The following is a 20,392-nucleotide window of genomic DNA, read 5'->3' as shown; positions in this document are numbered from 1 at the left end:
TCTCTCCTGCGAAGGAAACAACAATTTATAACCTGAACAACCACTAACAGATGATGCCTTTTATTCTGTTTTCTAGAACTACTTTCAACTTCAAGTTAATATGTAAAATCTACTTTGTGGAGGCAGTGTTAGAGACAGTATAAAGTTGATCACAAAAGGTTAAGACTACTTATAAACAGAAGTCATGCTATTTAAGATTTTCCTATTTTTCTCCCATTTATTAGTAACATGAAGGGGGGTCTGTACATACCTAGCAAAACAGGTCCAAAGAGTAACGAAGTGAATGTTGCAGGAGAAAAACTTCATAATTGTATATATACATTATATATTTCCCTCACAGATAATTTTGATAACTGAAAAATGACAAAAACCACCTTTATATGAAAATAATTTAGAGATCTATAGGTGGCCAGAGGATAGGGAAGGTAGGTGGTAGAGAATATACGCAACTGTCCACTAGATTGTTTGATTTGGAAAATAATTCCATTAATAAATACTTGCAAAAGATAGTCAACACTTGACCACTGGTACTAGGCAAGAAGCTGGGAAGATGGTAAAGTGTCAGAGAATTCTCCCAGCTGGATGAGAGCTCCAGCTTCAACCTTTTATGCATTTCCAGTCTCATAGCTCTAAATCAGTTTGGTAGGAAAAGAAACTCTCAGAGGTTCTTTAGTTCAAAGGAAATACAAAATATTTCTCAATGCCTATAACCTTAACACCTATTTCTTTCATCATAAATGGAACTGGGGATATGCGGATATACTTCAGAAGCAGAGCATATGATTAATACGTGCAGCTACAATGCAATCTCCAGCAACAAAATAAACAATTAAAAATGAAAGAAAGTGATAGTTACTCAGCACAGAAAAGGAAATCAAATTAATGAACATTTTGTAACCTAGACTAATGAAATTTTCCTACACAACAGTTAAAACTGATCTTGAACACTCTTCTCTCCTAACATCCCCCTAAAAAACAGCACCCTCTTCTTAGAGTCATTTTAAGAAGAAATTAGATAGTTTCTACAATTAAGTCATAATGCCAATAAAACATACCAGAAATTAAGGGACACAATGAAAGCTGCCCTCTGAGGGAAATTTATAGCGGTGAATTCCAATGTCAGAAAAACAGTGAGCTCAAATAAACAACCTAATATTAAACCTCAAGCTTCTACAAAAGAAAAAGAAGTCAAGCCAAAAGCTCTTATGAGGGAGAAAATTATAAAGATCAGAGTAGAAATTAATGCAATTAAGACTAAGAAAACAATGCAAAGAATAAATGAGTCAAAGAGCTGATTCATTGAAAGATGAAATAAAATTGACAAACCCTTAGCCAACTTTATCAAACAAAGGAAAGAAAAGATACAAATACATGTAATGAATGAAAAGGGTAAAATCTCAACAGATTCTGCAGAAATCCGGATCATCATCAAATCTACCTAGAGAACCTGTATTCTAATATGATGGAGAAAAAAAACAGAAGAAATGGACATATTCTGAGATATCTATGAATTACCAAAACTGAATCAAGAAGATCTAAAAATTCTAAATAAATTAATAACAGTCAATAAAATTGAAGATGCAATTAAAATGCTACCAACAAAGAAAAGGCTAGGCCCTGACAGATTCACTACTGAATTCTACAAGAAATTTATAGAAGAGTTAACACCAATATTGCTCAAGCTCATTAATTAAATTGAAAGGGAAGCAATACCCCAAATTCATTCCTAGAAACAAGCATTACCCTCACACCAAAACCAGAGAAGGACTCAACCAAGAAAGAAAACTACAGTCCAATCTCTCTAATAAACACAGATGCAAAAATTCTCAATAAGATACTGGCAAACAATGCAACAAATCATCAAGAAGATTATACACCATGACCAAAGTAGGGTTCATCCCATGGATGCAGGGATGGTTCAACACATGCAAATCAATAAATGTAATACACTGTATCAACAGAGCAAAAGAGAAAAACCATACGACCTTCTAAATAGATGCAGAGAGGGGCTGGGGATTTAGCTCAGCAGCAAAAGCGCCTGCCTGGCAAGCGCAAGGTCGTGAGTTCGGTTCCCGGTACCGGAGAAAAACCAAAATAAATAAATAAATAAATAAATAAATGCAGAGAAAACATTCAACAAAGTTCAAATCCCAATGATGATTAAAAATCCTACAGCAAATTTGAATTGATTATTTTTATCTCAATCTGATAAAAGCCATCTGTGACAAAACTACAGCCAACATCACACTAAACTGACAAAAGCTGAGAGCTTTCACTTTCAAATCAGGAAAAAGACAAGGATGTCCACAATCACCCCTCCTATTCAGTACAGTTCTGGAAACATTTGCCAGAGCAGTTAGAAAATAGAGAGAAATAAAAGGAATAAGGATAGGAGAGGAAGAAATCAAATTATCATTATTTGCAAATGATATGACACCCCACATAGAAGACCCAAAAACTCCACCAAGAATATCTAGATTTAATAACTAAATTCAGTAGTGTAGCTGGATACAAATTCAACACTCAAAAATAAATAGCATTGCTATATGCAAATAACAAACTCACTGAGATATTAGAGAAACAACACCTTTCACAACAGCATCCAAAAAATAAAATACCTAGGAATCAATCAAGGAAGTAAAAGATTTTTACATTAAAAACTACATTATTCTCAAAAACGAGATCAAACAGGATATCAGAAAATGGATAGATATCCCTTGTTCTGGCCAAGAAAGAAACAATATAGTGGAAATGGTCATACTCCCAAAATTGTTATAGAGATTTAATGAAATTACGATCAAAATTTCAATAGCCTATCTCACAGAATTAGAGAAAACAATCCTAAAATTCATTTGGAATTAGAAGAGACCTAGAATAGTAAAAGCAATTCTGAGCAACAAAGACATCACAATCCTGAACTTGAAATTACTGAAACTTGAAATTATGTGACAAAGTAACTGTGAAAAAAAAAAAAAAAACAGCATTGTACTGGCAAAAAAAGAAAAAACAACAACAACAACAAAAAAAAAACAGACCCAAGGACCAATGGAACAGATTAGAAGATGCAGAAATAACTCCAAACACACTCAGCCACCTTATCTTTGACAAAGGGACCAAACCCCTTCACAGGAGAAACATAGGATCTTTAATAAATGGTGCTGGGAAAACTGTCTTTTCACATGCCAAAGATTAATACCAGAGCCTGTATCTTTCACCATGCACTAAACTGAATAAAATTTTACAATAGAAACACTAAATCTGCTAAAATATAGAATAGGTAGAACTCTGGAAGACATTGGTGAAGGCAAAGACTTTATGAACATAACCCTGATCACACAGGAATTATAACAAAGAATAAACAACTGGGATCTTAAAAAGCTTTTGTACAGCAAAAGAAACTACCAACAGAGTAAAGAGACAACCCACAGTGTGGGAAAAATTTTTTGCCAGTTATACCTCAGACAAGGACTAATATCTAGAATATATAAAGGACACAAAAAAGGACCTCTCAAGTTTAAAGACCCAATGCAAAAATGGGCATCTGAAATGCATACACATTCTTCTGATGAAGAAGTACAAACAGCAAGTAAATATATGAAAAAATGTTCAACATCACTGGTCATTTGAGAGATGCAAATTAAAACAACACTGAGATTCCATCTCATCCCAGAAGAAGGGCTACTATAAAGACATCAACCAGCAACAAGTGCTGACAGGGCTGTGTGGGAAAAGGAACCCTTCTGCACTGTTGGTGCGAGTGAAGACTGATGCAACCCCCATGGAAGTCAGTGTGGAGATTCCTCAATAAATAAAACCAGAGGTTCCATTTGACCCAGCTATTCCCCTTCTTGGTATATTCCTGAAAGAATTAAAAGCATAATACCACAGTAATATATGTGCACCCATGCTTACAGCAGCACAGTTTGTAATAGCCAAATACTGGAAACATCCCAAATGCCTATCAACTGATTAATTGGAGAAAGAAAATGTGGATTTTTATACAATGCAGTACTACTCTCCCATAAAGGATAAGCTTCAGCCATTTCTAGCTGAATGAATGCAACTTGAGGGCATACTCCTAAGTGAAATAAACCATACACACATGTTAAATATTGGATGGTATCTCTGGTGTGAGAATCCAAAAGTGTAAGTAAGGACCAAAATGTATAATGGATATTGGGAAATGTGAAAAAAATGTTCAAATGAGAAGTGGAACAAGGGAAGGGGAATGGAGAAAGAAAAAAAGGGACAAGAAAAAAGAAAACAGAAGAAATATATGGAATCAAAACCTTTGTAAATAAACGGGAAGAGTGGTTTAAGGGAGTGGTGGAGAATGAGACAAAAAGAAGCAACTTATACCATGTATAGGTACAAAGTTCCTTATCATTATGGATATCTATAATGTACCAATAAAATAAAAAGTTAAAAGAAAAGAATAAAAGAAATAGAAAATCTCCATGAAAACAACACAGGAATAATTCCTGTAGGGAAAGAAGAAAGAATCAGTGAATGCTAACACTTGTGAGCATGGCCCAAAGTTTCTCCCTCAAGTATGTTTTAATGAAATATAATAGTAATATTCCTCTCTTGAAAACTGAAAAATAGTATCATTATTGTGGGGAAACATAGTTGACATCTTAACCAGGTGATGAAAACTACCATCGCTAGTTACAAGGCACGCCGACATCACTCAAATTCTAGCATTATACACTGAGAGGGGCACAGCATTTCTGTGGTATGCTTAGTCAAATTTCATAATCTCAATCAAATCATGAAAAATACCAGATAAGCTTAAATTGGGGACATTCTATAAAGAAAGTGACCAGTACTCTTTTAAGTTGTCAAGGTCATGAAGAGAGATTGAAGAATTTTTATAAATTAGAGGAAACAGAACACTTGAATGCAACCTCGGATCCTGGCTGGGTAAAGGAATAGGAAAAGGACTTAAGTAGAAACACTGGTGATACTTGGACAAAGTCTGTAATTTAATAGTATTATACATTAACAATGTTGCTAATTATGCTATAATTGTAGGATGTTAATACTGGGGAAGTTAGGTGAAGGACCCATGATGTGGTATGCTACTTTGTAACTCTCTTGTGAAACTCTAAAATTTATTTAGAAAAAAGGAAAACTGACCTCCCCCGCAAAAAAAATTCCATTCTACCTTCCCACCAGCAATATATTAAAGCGCCCATTTTCTCATGTCCTCCCTGACACTGGATTGAATGGTGTAACAGGTGCCTAAAACACTTTTCATTTTCCATTTTTCATTTTAGCAAATCATCATATGAAAATGTTTCAGTAAGTCTGAATTTTTTGTTTTAAGAGTCTTATTCAAGTCCTTGGCCTATTTTCCCACTTATTCATTGTTTTAATTGCTTAAGAGCCCTTTGCAACTTAATAAAATAAACCGTTTGGAATATTGCACGTATTTTTCCAAGTATAGCTTTTCTCTTCATTTAGGGTATTATTTTTAGACAAATTTTTTTTTTTTTTTTTGGTTTTTGTCCGGTACCGGGAAGCGAAACATTGTTTTTAATGTATTAACAAGTAAAATGTCTCTAATTTCTAGTTTCTGGATCACATTCTCACTTCAAGAGCATAAAATCACACCTTCATATTTCCTAAAAGGGTAATTACCACTTCAAATATAGGTCTTTTTTATTTAGTGTGGTTGAAAACGTGGAGGTAGAAGGGGAGCCTATTGATATATAGTATAAAATTACTTTGCAGAAAAGCTATCCATATTTATGCTCCCATCAGCAGCATTGAATACTTTACTATAAAATAATTTCATTATTTTAACAGACAGAAATATCTACACTACCTGTACTATAGCCAAAAGAAACCATTTATTACCTTCAGAAAAACTGTTATATTCACATTTGTCAACTTAATTTTCTGAAGTTCTCTTGTTCTTGAGACTTCATTTGGGCCCTTCTACATACCCAGAAATCTGCTCAAAAGCCATTTTTCTGGGATACCTTCACAAATACCTCAAGCTAAAATTTCCTGCCTTCTTTCAACTCCTATATATCTTAAATTGTATTATATTACCCCCCACTCTATAAATTTCTCCTAATAACTTATCTAAAATTGTAAGTTCATTTAGGGCAAGATCTATCCGTTTTATGTCTCTATTCTCTTAGGCTTATCAACAACATTAAAAGTTTCTTAAGAGAAACTAACACTTGTGAGAGAATACAATTGGTTTGACTCATTGTATTTTTCTCCCTCACAGTTAACACCAAACTTCACTTTGTAACTATTCTCAAATCTGGATTTTTTGCTTATCATCTTCAACAGGTATCTGAGGAAAATATTTACAACAAAAAACTACCATTTCATTGTAGAATGATGCTAATGTATTCTAGCCAAACAAAAATCACTGGTTCTACTCATAACCAACAAACTAGTCTTTTGGGTGCTAAAAGAACATATCAACTAAATATCTATGGCAAGAGTTATTTATTTGTGTAGTTAAATGTGCAGTATTATGATAAAGTTTTACTTAATTAAATTTTTTATTAGAACATGATTGCAGTAGATAATATTTACATTCCTCATAGGGCATTTGTACATGTACCTAACACATTTCTTTTTTCACCCTTGCTCCTTCAACCCTTTTCTCCTCCCTCCATCTCTTGGTCCCCTTCTCATTTGAGAAAGATCTAGCTCCCTACTTCCTATTACCTGAAGTGGTTTATGTATATACTGCATTTATATATGCATCTTTAAGCTCAATGACAGAGTCTAGCTTTAATGCAAAAGGAAATACTCAACCCTAACTAGTAGTTCTATTAGCACCCATTTTGTTACATAACTTCTGTAATTAGCATGAAGACAGATACAAATCAAGACTTTACCTAGGAGAAATGATAAACTGCATGTGCACAAATTCCATTGCTTACTGAACAAAGTTTTAGAGCTTCATACACAAAATAAGCATTAAAATTTAAAAAGTTTTTATAAAGAAAAGTCTTCTCATAGATCAACCTAGAGGACATTATGTTAATTGAAATACACTAGAAACAGAAGGACAAATACCACATGACAGTACTTTTATATAAAGAATCAAAGTAGATTCATAGAAGCAGAAAGTAGAATGGTGAATTATCAGAAGCTGGATGGAGGGTATTAATCAAACAAAACTCAGCATGGTTCAGTTATGCAAGATACAAGTCCTAGAAATCTACTGTACAACATAGTGCCTATAGTTAACAATATTGTGCTGTATACTTTAAAAATTGCTAAAATGGTAAACCTTGCATTGTTAGTATCACCCATGTACTGCTACTACTACTACTAATAATAATAACAACAATAACAATAATAAGGTGGAAAAAACTTTTGGAGCTGATACATGGTTCTATGGCATAGATTGTAATCAGTTTCAGTGTATACATTTCTATTTAAAAACATCAAGTTGCATATATTGAACCTGCAGTTTTTTATATGTCAATCATACCTCAATATTGTAGTTTTAAAAAATATAGAGCAGGCTATTAATTACTATTTGTGGTATAAATAATTTTCAAGGCCAATTTTTTTGTTGGTTTTTTTGGTTTTTTTTTCCGGTACAGGAATCGAACTCATGACCTTGCGCTTGCCAGGCAGGCGCTATGCCGCTGAGCTATATCCCCAGCCCCAAGGCCAATTTTTAATCATATAGTTATAATTATTTTCCCATGTAACCTGAATACAAATTAGAGTGTGCAACACTGAGTATTCAAATAAATTCATCTATTTCTCTTTTACAAGTCTCTGCAGTATTCATTTCTTAGCACAGTTTTGCTTGAGGTTGCTTCACTTGACTGACACCATGATAAAAGGAGACCGTGAAATATGCAACTGGATGCATGCAACATGAAAAATGGAAGATGTTCAAATACAAACTGTGTGGTTTAACATTCTGTCTGGGTGGTTTTTTGTCCATGTTCTCTTTATCTGATGCTCAGTAGCTATCTCCATAGTTTTTGAGCCACATTCTGTATCTTAGCTTTCAAATTCAGTTTAAGGACTTATCTTTTAGAAAATTGTTGCTATTTAATTTTTTAGTAACTACCCACTTCTCCCTCATATGTAATGAAAAACAAAAGCTATTAGCATAGGTCCAGACAAAGTCAAAGAAGGAGGAAGAGGAAGAAGAGGAAAAACAAAAGAAGGAGAAGGAGGACAGAGAAAGGAAAAAGAGGTAGGAGGAGGGGAAGGGGAAGAGGAAGAAGAGAAAGAAAAAACGGGTGAGGAAAAGGCTATAAAATCCCACCTACTTTTTAATAAATGTTTAAATCTTGAATTTTTGAACAGATGCATATTCTAGATTTAAATGACAGTATAAAACAAATTATGGAAAGACTTAGATGATACTTTAAAATAATTCAACTACTCTTTACCTGTCTTAGGATTTTAGTAATAATTAAATAAAAAAGAACTGATCATAGTAAAAATTATAAAGTAATTTCAAAAAGAAACTGTTCATCCCTCTTCTACATGACTTTAGAAGCAAAAACAGTGGCTACTTTCCAGAAAATTAGGAAAGCATCCTATGTGTTTCCCTGTACAGTAAAATTAAGAATTTCTAATCAGTTGTGCCTACAGTTTCACTTTTAAGCTCATTCTAAGAGACCTACCACATAAATGTGAGAATACAAGAAAACAAAACAAAAAAGCATACCACTGCTATCTTTTTGGTAAACTAAGTTTAAATTAGCAGTATGAAGCACTGGTGGTTGCAGCTACTCAGGATGATAAGGAGGAAGGATGACTTGGGCCCAAGAGTGCAGGTCAGGATTTGGGCAACACAGCAAGACTTTGCCTCAAAAAGAAAAAAAAAAAAATACATTCTTTTAAAGCTCTCAATATATCAACTAAATTTAAATAATAATTTTTAAGTCATTAAGCATCAATAAATCATTTTTTACTTCTGCCTACTATTATGAAATGATCACTAAGGGAAAAACTTTCAATAGATAAAAATTTTTATCACAGTGGTAATCACTGACTCAGGGGATCAAAAATCTTATAATACTGATTTTTAAATATTCTGGACAAATAAATTGAATGATAGCAAACACTGTACTTACACAAGTCTCTCCCAAGTTTATCTAAGAAGTATACTGGTACACATATGAATCTGAATTTTTAAGGCTTTCATTAAAATACTAAAGACCTAAACAATATTTGATGGACATGCCCATTAAGTAAATTGACCCGATAGTACTCCTGTAGAATAAGCATGGCATTCCACAAAATTTGTGCAATTCTGGCCAGGAGTTATGCTTTGTTTCTAAAAATCACAAAAACATGACTTTTAAATGACTAATATAATGAACAATGAGAAAAAATGTGCACGTTCCCCTACAAATAATTTAAGACAAGAAAAATATACTTTTAGAAACAGACTCAAAGTTAAATGAGGCCTGCTTCATTGATTCTCAAAGTATTATCTCGGGCTACCAGTTCCTTGCAGTACTACTGTTTATAATATCTCTACTTCAATTCCTGCCACAAATAATTTTCATTTACTAAAACAGACAGCAATGGACTGGTGTTCCATTAAAAGCAGTGCCACTTAGTGAGCACAGTAGTGCATGCCATAATCCCAGCACTTGGGAGGCTGAGGCAGGAGGATCACTGCAAGTTCGAGGATAGCCCCAGACTACACAGTGAGTTCAAGGCTACCTTGGGCTACATAGTAAGATCTTATCTCAAAAAAAGCCAAAAAATAGTGCCAATTAGAAATAAATTACTCAATGCTGTCAAAGGTACACAAAAAGGCACTTTATATACTGTTGACAGAGGTGGAAACTGGCACGTTTTATAAGAGGCAATTTGGCAACATGTGTTAAGAGGCCTTAAGTCATACTCTCACGACCTGGTAACTTCACCTTCTATTTCTAGGAACAACCTTAGGAAATAATGAGAAAAATATAAAGGATAATCTTCCCTGTGATTTAGAAAATGGTAAAATTAGAAACAACTTCAAATTCCCAAAAAGAGATTGATAAAATAATGATGTATCCATGGGATCAAATACTACAGAGTTACTGAGTATACCACTGTTAAAGAGTATTTAAGGATATGAGAAAATCTATAAGATATTTGAAGTGAAAGTGGTTTAACTTGAAACTTCAGAAACAATATCAACTTTCTCAAATTTATGTATGCAGGCTGCAATCCAAAATGTTAATCTCTACTTTGCAGAATTACAAGTACTTTTTAATTTTAGCCTTGTATTTTCTACATTCTATGACTTTTTGACAAAGGATGCATTATTTTTATTACTTAATAATAAACAGAAAATAGAGCAGTAGCCTTTCATTTACCCCTAGGGCACATCTGTGAGAATGTTGCATATGTTGATAAATCAGAATGAAGATAGTGGAAAAGGTGTTTGGCTCTATTCAAGGGGCAAAGTGACACTTAAAAGAAGCCAAAAGTTGACTTTTACTATATTGAGGAAACACCTTAGATACTTCCATTTTTAAACTACACTCAAGAATAAAATAAACTCTTCTTTTTCTCATGTGAAATAATTTACAAAGCTAAATAAAATGAAATTTCTTTTTCTCATAACTACACTGTTATCTGTTTCCAAAGGTTAAACATGATTTTAGTCCTCTACACCAACATATAACTAACCAAAATTAACTACTAGCAACAGAATGGGCAATATCAAAAAAAAAATAATAATAATCATGAATCATAAGGGTTTCCTGCACAGATCAAAGTATAAATAATTTCTTTGAAGCCCAGAGTTCTACTTTCTTATCCTATTAAAATGAGTAAGAACTCAAATGCCAGAAGACATCTGCGCAAGATTTTATAGGTACCATATCATACACCCGTTCACCTCACAATGAAGAGGTTTTCAGCTGACCAGAATCATTCTCCCACCGGGTATGAAGCCTGCCCCAGGAGAAGGTATCTTAGACGAAAGGAAACAAATGGGTACGGCCTTTTTATGTTGGTGACTAGTACACCCAGAGTATTGCTTTCCACACTGGTGATCAGAGGGACTGTGAAATGATGAGAATTTCAAAATTGAACTCTTAGCCTGCTCTTTCTTCTTTACAACCTGGTCTCTGGGACCAAGAACACCAAACTTCAGGGGATATCATCTTACCTAAGATGGTGGTGCCTCAGACACTCCAATCAACAGTGATATCACATTAGAAATGCATACTAGCTGACTTCAAAAAGAAGCAGGATGCAGAGGGCTAAATCATTTCTTTCCTCTGAGTGATCATTTCAAAATGCTCTGAAAACAGTAAAGTATCATTAAGTAATCTCACTTCCCTTAAGGCCCACACATCTCCACATGTCCTGTAATAACCTCAACAGGACCTAGCAGCATGGAGTTCACAGTAAAAATTATAAAAAGAATACAGCTGCTACACATATAATTCCACTACAATATACAATAATATATTGACTCAGGAATTAGTGTTTTATCTAATGTAAACAAAAATTGCTCTGTGGCTGATGGTTAACTCAAGTGCATTATGCCAGCACTTCTGAAGCTAATGTCACCAACATGATCCCTGGATCATGTGGTTCAAATGAGGGTGATCACATTTCCCATCTTTCCAAGGATTGATTCCATGGTTTACATCTATTGTCCCAGACTATTATCAAAGCCCATTCTCTTTTGCAAAAATATCCTAGTGATGACCCTATTTGTATCCTAACTCTGCTCCCACAGAACACAAGATGAGAGTGTATTGCTACATCAGCAGAAGCCAACATCACTACTGGAAAAACACTTTCAAGTACAAACTCTTGCTCAAATCCATAGTCACAGGGGATGAGCAAGGTAATAAAAGCACTAGCTATGTATCATTAAACATATACACACCACTCTTTACCAAGTTTTCAAAAATATCAAATTACAATGTAAAATATGTATATACAACTGAACATTAGTCCAAATGAAATCTATATTAACTTTTAACTGTTCAGCTCAAACAGAAGTCAATTCCTCATCTTTGAAAAATACACACTTGCACCATGCATGGTGACACATGCATGGGAGGCTGAGGCAGAAGAAACCCAAATTCAAGCCCGCCTGACAACTTAGCAACTTAGTGATATCCTGCATCAAACTAAAAAATGAAAAATAGCCGAGGATATAGCTCAGTATAAAGATTCTGGGTTCGGTCCACAGTATCAGCAAACACACCACACACATGTCGATAAATGACAATGAAAACACACACATATTCACACATCATTTTAAATGCAGAATAAATCATATGTACTATAAGGAATTAGGGAATAAATCATATATAGTATAAGGAATTATTCACATAAGGAATGTAAACATTATGTACTGCAAAAGTACAAAAGAAAAAGGGGGATAAAGGGATGGATAGACAGAGGGAAAGAAGGGAAAGGAGATGAAAAAAGGAATTAGGATGTATGTGTACTAACTCCCCCAAAAGAATGTAAACATTATGTACTACACACACGTACTAATAAATAACATTAAAAAGAAAATATCTCCAGTTATACTTTTTTATGATTTTTAATTTTTTTGCTCCTGCCTCTGTGATATTCTTTTTATTTATAAAATATAGATTTAATAGGCACATTCCTGAAGACACAGCACAGCTTTGGGGTTTTAAAAATTCTTATTAGTATATATTTGTACTACATATGATTACACTCCTTGTGAGGAGTCAATGCATGTACATAACACATCTTAATTCTTTTTACGTATCCTTCCCCTCCCTTCCCCCCCCCTCCATATTATTTATATGACTTTTAAAAACAATAATCCTATTTAAGAAGTTGTGTTCTCCTTTTAATTAACTTTAAAATCAGAGAAAAAATACTGTCAAGTTAACTTTAGCAATCAAACGAAATCTCTACCCTCCCATGAAATATATATTGTATGCTAATTTTTATATATGTATGGAAAGAGAGACTTATAATTTACCAACAATGATTTTCTGGAAATATGTGTAAGCAGCCTTAGAGCTGCTGCATACCAAATAAAGCATCTGATTCCCAATCAATAATAAAAACTGAAACAAATCTGAAACTTTCTAAACTGATCCAGATTCCATAAACTCTAGATTCTGGAACAGTCTGTGCCTTTACTACAGCCTAAGATTCAATATACAGAAAGATTTATTTAAAATGCCCCATCAGAAAAAAGACTTCAGATTAATCATCATCTGTTGACAGTTATGAGCCAATATGTATAGCCAAACAGCCTGGGTTCAAATCCTGGCTGTTCTAGTCACTAGAGATGGGTGAGCTAGGGCAGGTTAATCTCCTATCCTCAGCTATCACAATTATAAAATGGAAGGAGTACTATTACTACCTACTGGGACTGTCATGAGGCATAAACACAGCTCTAGCCATCATGAACTTTTAGTTTCTCAAAAGCACCAATCTTGAATTTTTACCTCTTCCTCTGGTACGTACTTTTTCTTCTGCACAGAACATTCCCTTCTTTTTCCTGACTTCCTAATGAAACTTGTAGAAAGCCTCCCTTTACCTTCAATCTATGTCAGGTGTATCTGTTATTTGCCCTAAAAGCATCCTGTAGCACTATACTAAACTTATATAATTCTAAGATTCAGTTGCCTTGTTGGGCTTCACTCTTTAAAGACAGAGGCCATGTGTGTCTTGATCACCACTGTAAAGCTCCACTCTAGCACAGTACAAGTTCATAGTAGGTGTTTGATAAATATCCCCCAAATGGCTATGGGATGAAATAAGTCATACAGTGGAGAAAGGAAATTAAAGAAAGATTTCCAAGCTAAATATTTCACTCTTTGCAGAAGTTTATGCCTTTTTGCATTTAAGATACACAAGTGCACGTCTCCTCATACACTGAGAGACTTGCTATTAACACATTCAAGACAGAGCCATAATTTATACGTCTTGCTGCCAAGTGGCTTGAACCAATTGGTGGCACGGGCATGATTGTCCCAATGGGCAACAAATTAATTTTATTAGTTTATGCATGGCTGTCCCATTGGGTAGATTTTTAATAATTTTATTAGTAAAAGGACCAATAAAAGTCATTAGATCTGTTTGTATCACCAGTGGCACAAGGCACCCAATGGGACAGTCATGCAATATTGTCAGTGGTTGAAGCCAGCAGGAACATTCTACACAAGTGTCATTCTGACCAAATACAAATTTTATGCCCATTCTAGGTATAGAACCGTGGCTTCATAAGCAGAGCAGGTAACAACCTATTGAGTGTATTTATACTTATTATTTCATGTCTCATATTCCAAAGGTTTTAGTAAAATGAAGATATCATAGCAACATTATACAGCCAGTATTATCTCCCTAAATATTATCAACTGGGCTAAATGAAATCTAGTGATATATGTGGAGAAAAGAAAAGGAAGACAAGATCATGAATATGCAAAAGCATACAAAAAAATAAAATAAAAAAAACTCAAGTATTTGATGTAAAGTAGTGGAACAACAATAGCAGCTTGCTTCACAGATGGCACTAGGTGGCACCAGTGTCCTTAGCTACCTACGCAGAAATGAAACAAAGAGAAGCCCCAGGCTCCTTTTCAGAGTTTAGACTGAAACTTCAGAAGTCTATCTCCATTATAATGATGGGCAGATGTAACACACTGCAGTTTAAGCTCTGCAAATCTGCCATCAACATAGGATAGGCCTGAAAGATGTTGTCCTTCCCGAACCCTTGTGGAAGGTACGTTTGTCAACATTTGGCCTAGCTAAAAAGTTTCAGAATCAGCTCATTCTAAATACAGAGCTTCCCAGTGAGGTGAGAAGAGAAAGAGGGGATCACAAAAACTAGAAAGATTTTAAACTTTAGGTTGACCCATAGAAATCTTTCAATAGTCAAAAGTCTGTTACATACAAAAAATAGCAAGATCAAAATGGTTCAATTTAACATACACATATTCAGAATCACTATCGGATTGAGCCATTGTTATTGATGAAGAGTATGTCATATTTCTTTGGTTTGTTAAGAGGGAAAAGGTTGAGAATACACACACAGTTGACCTCTTCATTAAGTTATAAAGAATTAACCGAGTAAAGAAAAAAATATGACAAAATATCGAGGACAGGGAACAAACTATATCTAAAAACAGCAGGCATGGGAAGAGGTTCACCAAAGAAAAAAGTAGATGCTATATTAAGTGTAAAAAGCAAATTAAAACTAGTATATAAAATATTCTTATAACTTATCTTTTAGTGAAGTCCAAACAATGTTGGGGAGATGGATTTATATTCTTCAAACAAAAAAGTATGCCAGGATATATATTAAAAATATCAGTTATCTCTAAGTGAAAGATTAGTCATATTTTGTTTTATTTTTATCATTTTGTTTACATATATTTTCTAAAATAACTATGTACAATATTATTTTGGACACTGGAACAGAAAAAAAATGACCCTGGGTGAAGTCCAAGTAAATTGTATAGTTTAGTCAGTGGTATTGACCCAGTGTTACACAAAATGTTAATATTAGGGTAAGCTGGATACATCTCTGGCTATTTTTAATAAATTTTCTCTCAATCTAGAATTATTAAAAATAAGCTATGAAATGATATCTCGTTTTTAAAATGGAGAAGAAACAGAAACTAGAAATGTTTTAATCTAAAAGAAAGAACCCATTTGGTTAAACTATCCCAATATATATACACGAATATGGTAGAGGGACCACGGATATAGCTCAGTGGCACATGTGCTTGTCTGGCAGGCACAAGGTCCTGAGTTCGATTCCTAGTACCAAAATAAATAAAGAAAGAAAGAAAAAGAAAAAGTATGGTAGAATAAATTCTTTGGCAAGTAAGTTACTATAATGTCTAGCATTACAACAGAAAATTGTAAAGAAAATTACATTATCTAGCCTCTCCTAAATATGAAAGTGATGTCATCCTACTGGGCATAGACTCACTAAAGCAAGAGATAAATGGTTAAGTAACTATTTTATTTAGTTATATACATGGCATAGATGAAGCCTTCCCATCATAATATATACTATTGGAGAGGAAAGGAATTAAAAGTTAAGCATTGGTAGTGACAATCCTTTTCCTTCACAGTATTTTTAAATCTATTTCTCCCAAACCCTGGTTCATTACAAGTTCGTGTGCACACATCTATTCCAGAAATACGCTAGGCAGATGTGGTGGCACATGCCTGTAATCCCAGTACTCTGGGAGGCTGAGGCAAGAGGATCCCAAGTTCGAGCCCAGGCTGGGCAACTTACAGACTAAGCAAGACCCTATCACAAAATTTTAAAAAAATTAAAGAAGCTGAGGACATAGCTCAGTATGAAGGCCTTGAGTTACTACGAAAGCAATCCCCAGTATTACAAAAGGTGGGGGTGGTGGCTCAGTGTTAAAGTACCATACATTATATACATAAGGACCTGGGTTCAATCCCCAGCACTACAAAGGAAGGAAGGAAGAGATGGAGGGAGGGAGAAAGGAAAAAATGAAAACATATTTAATGAATATATAGTATGTTCTGTCCTAATGGAGTTTACTGTTTAATAGACAGTATTTTAAGCAGATAGCAGACTAACACAGAGAGCTAGATATATAGGTAGAATATGAAAGGAAGGTCACCCATAAGGCAATTCTCAACCATATAATAATAGCCCAACAAGACGACAACAGGCTTTTCTTAAAAATTAATAATATCTATGCTCCACAATAATCCAAATATACATGTTATCACTTTATTAACTGGCTTTCCTGATTATTTTTTAAATCCTTTCAAATACTTGGGCATAAAAAAGTATGCAGAGTAAAGCATGCAGGTGAGTTTGTAAAAGAGAAGAGACAAGAAAAATGCAGCATCAAAAAGCACAGAAAACTAAAGTCTTGATCAATTTTATCTACAGACTAGCCAGCTGCTGCAAGCATCATGCATATCTGGTTTTATGATTTGAACAAATATAAAATTTGGAAGAGGATAAGTAGTTTCACTGTGGAACACAAGCAAAGGAGGTATCATTAACTAAGTATTTTAAATGCCTCAATATAAGGCACTTGTGCATAATTCTAAAATAAGAACTTGAGGCTGGGAGTATAGCTCAGTAGCAGAGCACTTGCTTAGCATGTGCAAGGCCTGGGGTTCAATACCCAGCACTACAAAAAATAAAATAAGAACTCTAAGAACACATTAAACGAGAAATGCCTGTGTACTTAAGAACCTGAAGTGGAGCAGAAGTCGTTTTCCCATCTCAATGAAATACTGTTTAAGGAAACAGAGTTATGGATCCTCAGGCAAAGGTCAGCCAAGAAACCTGCTATAGTTTCAAATCCTGATACTTCCTACTAATGGATACTGCCCATAAATTCCTAATGCATTTAGCTTCTGTAATGTAAAGTACCTTTAAGACATACTTTTACAGTTGTTTCTGTGATTATTTAATCTAAAATGTATCATCTTAAGAACAGGCAGTAATTCAATCCTCCTTGAAACATGTTCAATCAATGTCAACAGCAGTAAAAGATAGGCAGTTTGCTTTTTCATGTGTATGGAGCAACCTAGGGCTTACCCTTCTTCAAAAGCAAAACTAAGGTAAACACAGAGGATACTTTGGAAATGTCTCTTACCATACATCATCTTGAACTCTGCTGATTATGTGAGAGCGTTTTACAGCCCGGGAATTTTTTTTAAATAACAAAACATATTATTAAAATGCTTTCAACACATTCACCTTTCGGTTTCCTGGGCCACTACATTTGAACGTAGAAAAAAAACACAGAGGTTCAGAACCAAGCCCTAACAACAACATAATCTTTCAGCAGCAATGTTGCAGTACCAGTAAAAGCAAGGAGAAAGTACTCTAGCAGTAGCAGAATGTGGCCACAGACCTGGCAAAAGACCAAATCCCAAAAGTTTAGCAGGTCATTCAACAGGACAATTTCATCCAACCCAAAAAGACAACTATACTACTTCAAAATACCACTGGTTTTCTTTAATTCAAAAGGCAGAGAGGTAGGTAGGCCATCAGCAGAGTTCACTAGTCTAAAGAAATTTTCATCTTCAGTTCCTAGTCAATCTTCCTAATGCAAAATAAAAATTTTCTCCTCACTTGGGAAAAAATATTACATGTACAAAATACTAAACAAATAAAATGACTTCAAGTATTTGTTTCCTTGGCAAGGAGTTATGCAAAATTATAGAAATCAACTCAAAGTTGAAAAACAATTCTTGTAACCAAAATCAGCTACTTGAAAATGAGTTGTTTGCTACTTTTAAAAATCATTAAAGTAACAACCAGGTAACCAAGTGTTATATATAACAACGTCACCTTTGAAAAAATGACAGTTTTGACTCCATTTTGCAGATTTTTCACTGAAGTTGTGATCATCAAAGTAAACACTACATAGCTTCTCAGTATTCCACTTACCTTAGGAAACCCATAAATTACAACTTACTTTTAAAGTACATCTTTTGAATGATATGTATAATCAAAACCTTTGAAGTGTCTGGTTACCAGTAAAGTATGTTTTCGTTGATACTCTCAAAAAAAAAAAATACATCTTTTGAGTACAAACTGTACTTGAGAATCCTAGTTGGGAAAACAAAAGGCACCTCTGGCTATTGACCATAAATTCCCTGCTACTTCCTTCTCATCCTTGCTAATGCCTTAGCATTAGCCCCCCACCCCCCCACCCCCGTTCTCTTTCCTGCTGGCAGCGCCCTGAACAAGGTGACCCCTCAATCAAAGAGGGAGGTAGTCCATAGAGGCGGTCAGCAATCTTCTTTAGTTGAGGATAACTGGAAACAAGACACAAGGAAACATTTTCTCTCTAGGAGGCTAAGTCAAACCAAAAACAAAGTATTGTTTTTAGGGCTAGGGTTTTCTTTTTAGAGAAATGTCAGCTGTCTGAAATTTAGGAACAAATCTCCCATCTTACTAAATGCTACCATCACAATCATAGCCCAATCACGCCACAGAAATACTTCGTGTAACCAAATAATGATGGCATAAATGCACAGTCCCACAGAGATAAGACCGATTTGGAGGAGCTATCCCATGCTGCAATGTTTTCCTCCCTAGTTCCAGAGCTGTTACCTTTGTAGAGCACTTATGTCTATTTTTTTTTTTTTTTTTTTTTTGGTTTTTCTCCGGTACCGGGAACGGAACTCACGACCTTGCGCTTGCCAGGCAGGCGCTTTTTGCCGCTGAGCTAAATCCCCAGCCCCTAACTTATGTGTATTTATACCTCCCTCTTATATCCCTACTGAGCTAGGATTCAAGACAGCTGGCAGGGCTGGTTTAAGTCTTTTTAACCCCACTATTTTGTACTCTTGGGGCTGAGAATTACCAATCACTGAGTTCTAAACTAGCAAGTCCCAAAACAAATGACAAGAGATGGCTGAGGGGTAGAAGTAATGTTGGGGAATTCCATTTCAAAACTGGAATATAAAGGGTGGGGGAATCACCATGAAGGCTTTCATTTTGTAGTTGTTTCTTCTAAACAGCCTGTAGTTTAAAGACTACTACCTGTAATGAAGTACAGTAACCCCCTGGAATCCCTGGGAGAATCTTCCAAAACATTCCTCACATACTTGACATTGTGGACAGTATTGAACGCTTTTTCCTAAACATATATACCTATAATAAAACTTAATTTATAAATTAGGCAGAGTAAGACATTAACAATAATAACTAATAACAAAATGCAATCATAAAAAATTGTAATAAAAGTTATTTAAAGCTTATGAATTGTTTATTTCTGAAATTTTCCATGTAATATTTTCAAAATGCAGTTGATGGGGGGGGGACTCAAACTATAGGAAATGAAACTACAGATAAAAGGAAACTATTGACTTCTCTGGGACTTACTTCCTAAAGGAAGTTAGTCCTCTATAAGAACTTTAATATATAATCTCTTGGTAATGAAGAAAATGCGACAATTAACATAAATACGCATATAAATGAAAAAATCTGCTTCCACATACAAATCCTGGCCTTCAAACTTGACACTATAAATAAAATCTAAATTGAGCGGTCCAAAAAATTCTAGGGGAAATTTTGAGTTGTACAACATCCTTAAGGGGCCAGTCATTTTACTTAAAAATATGTAACATGTAACTATATTTCAATAAATATGCTAATACTGACATTTCTATTTGGGGAAATAACCACTACTTAGCTTCCCAATTAAAGGTTGCATAATTTGCCAAAGGCACACTTGGCCCTGCCTTTTTTAGTTTCCAGGTTATGGGAACAACTTGCTTCACAGAAACTCTAACCTACACATGTAACAAACTGTCTGGGCACAGAAGGGATCTCAACACCTTCTACAGCCTTTGTGGTGCTGACTTGGTACCTAATGTTTTTGGCACCCCAAATATTCCACCAAAGACTTTAAACCATCCTAGACTAATCTTGCAATTGGACTTAGACCAAACT

General features: G+C 34.6%; 1 protein-coding gene across 3 annotated transcripts in view; it reads right to left on the bottom strand.

Moving 5' to 3' along the window:
• Positions 1-20,392, bottom strand: part of Acsl4 (acyl-CoA synthetase long-chain family member 4) — an 84,563-nt gene that overhangs the window by 52,629 nt on the left and 11,542 nt on the right. The gene's annotated exons all lie outside the window — the stretch shown is intronic.

Source organism: Chinchilla lanigera, unplaced genomic scaffold (assembly GCF_000276665.1).
Source record: "Chinchilla lanigera isolate Chin_1 unplaced genomic scaffold, ChiLan1.0 scaffold00089, whole genome shotgun sequence".
In the NCBI taxonomy this organism is placed as follows: Eukaryota; Metazoa; Chordata; class Mammalia; order Rodentia; family Chinchillidae; genus Chinchilla; species Chinchilla lanigera.
The sequence above is the reverse complement of the archived record's forward strand: the minus strand, read 5'-3'. Positions and strand labels throughout refer to the sequence as shown.